This window comes from Hoplias malabaricus, chromosome Y (assembly GCF_029633855.1).
Source record: "Hoplias malabaricus isolate fHopMal1 chromosome Y, fHopMal1.hap1, whole genome shotgun sequence".
Classification (NCBI taxonomy): Eukaryota; Metazoa; Chordata; class Actinopteri; order Characiformes; family Erythrinidae; genus Hoplias; species Hoplias malabaricus.
The window spans coordinates 23,208,039-23,210,194 of record NC_089820.1 but is presented as its reverse complement, the minus strand read 5'-3'; the positions used below and the strand labels follow the sequence as shown (position 1 = coordinate 23,210,194).

The following is a 2,156-nucleotide window of genomic DNA, read 5'->3' as shown; positions in this document are numbered from 1 at the left end:
GGGCAACACAGACACACGCCTACGGACACTTTTGAGTCACCAATCCACCTACCAACGTATGTTTTTGGACTGTGGGAGGAAACCGGAACACCCGGAGAGAACACACCACACTCCTCACAGACAGTCACCCGGAGGAAACCCACGCAGAACACACAGACAGTCACCCAGAGCGGGAATCGAACTCACAACCTGTGTGACTGCTACTTGCTGCAAAGGCACGAACGGGAATTGAACCCGTGATCTTCGGTTTACAAGACCGACGCCTTGCCACTTGCCACCGCGCCCTGGCCTTCCTTGAATGAGACATATTCATATTTCATTAGAATGACACCAGATCCTGCACATATTCCTGATTCATCAATGAATATCACTTTCATCCAGTCTTACATCTTTCATGATTGCTTCTCTTCACCCCACTGTAACCTTTTTGTCTTCTGTTTAAAGGACAGTGCTGTAAATCCCTTTTCATTCAGCCTGATTCATACAGTTCTGTCATAAACACTGACTCTTTTCTGCTCATTTGTTTTTTATGTTTAGCCTAGCATTTTGTTTTTTCAAGCCATATGGTGTCCTAGGGACCTTCACCTCGGTTCACTGAGGTCTGTGAGGAGGTGGACGTGTTCTTTTTAATGCTAGGTTGGTGAAATTACAAGTGTGTGTACACAAGAGACTCAATCGTTAGTTTTAACTGAATTCTGCAATGAAAACAGCCCTAACAACCAGCTGTGTTACATATTTCTGATTAAGTGCTACACATTCAAGCGTATGGTGATATAAGAAATGTCCCTTTTTTGGAAGACTGCAATATACAATAATACATACACAGAATGTCAAATACATATCTTTGTGACAACTGTAAGATGCATGGTGGCATGGTGGCACAGCAGGTTAGTGTCGCAGTCACAAAGCTCCAGGGACCTGGAGGTTGTGGGTTCGATTCCCGCTCTGGGTGACTGTCTGTGAGGAGTGTGGTGTGTTCTCTCTGTGTCCGCGTGGGTTTCTCAGGATATAATAATAATCGTAATTCAGGATAAGAAAACAGAATTACAGAAACAAACTATACCCTAAATTGGTGTCTAAATTCATGTTAAGCTCTAACGACTTTTCTAACATTAGCTGTTGTACTGGAAAAATAAAGTTATTGTTTTTTGGCCATGGTCTTATTTTCAAATCTTGTCCTTGTATTAATGCCATAAACTCACATACAAATAAACAGCTATAGGAACTAAATCAGGCTCAATTTAAATTCCTATTAAATTTACATCAATTTAAATTTCTACTTGACCCATTGAAATTTACCTGGACAGGATCCTTTGGATCAAATCACTTTGTGTTATCACACGTAACCTCTTACATGCTAAGACATCAAAACAATATCTAATACCATGCTGCTGCCTTTCCTTAAAGAGCTAGCTCTGGTGTTTTCTCCACTCCAGGTTTATTTACAATCGCAGATAGACAGGGGCTGCAGGTTGGGGGTGGGCTTCACTCGCGATAGCTCTCACCCCCAACCCTGAGGCACACCAGGTGAGAAAGAGAGAGTGAAAGAGAGAGAGAGTGAGAGAGGCACTCACAGCTGTGGAGGTCTTCTCAGGCAGGCGATAGGGCCCTGCAGGCAGCTCTCATTATCTGAAGGTCATCCTCTTCATACAAGTGCAACACACTGACATGTTAAAGGCTGTCCCCGACGATCAGCCGGACACCATTTGATGGTCAAACCTGGTAAACAAGGGTGTAGATGTGGTGGAGGTTTAGTATTGAAAGGTTGACACTGGCATTTGTTGACATTCTGGTGTTTTTGCTTTTATTTCCTGTTGTATAGTAAATGACATTACATGGATGAAGAGTAGCGTTTATGGGCATTCATTCATTCATTCATTCATTCATTCATTATCTGTAACCCTTATCCAATTCAGGGTCGCGGTGGGTCCAGAGCCTACCTGGAATCATTGGGCGCAAAGCGGGAATACACCCTGGAGGGGGCGCCAGTCCTTCACAGGGCAACACAGACACACACACACATTCACTCACACACTCACACCTACGGACATTTTGAGGAGACCCATGCGGACACAGGGAGAACACACCACACTCCTTGTTTATGGACATGACTCGAAAAAATGTTTAGATCTGAATCAACTCAAAAAACTGGCTTG

General features: G+C 43.6%; 1 non-coding gene across 1 annotated transcript; it reads right to left on the bottom strand.

The window, feature by feature from the left end:
- Positions 1-213: 213 nt before the first annotated feature.
- Positions 214-284, bottom strand: trnat-ugu (transfer RNA threonine (anticodon UGU)). The gene has a single exon. It is a non-coding gene; the product is annotated as a tRNA-Thr (tRNA).
- Positions 285-2,156: the final 1,872 nt, after the last annotated feature.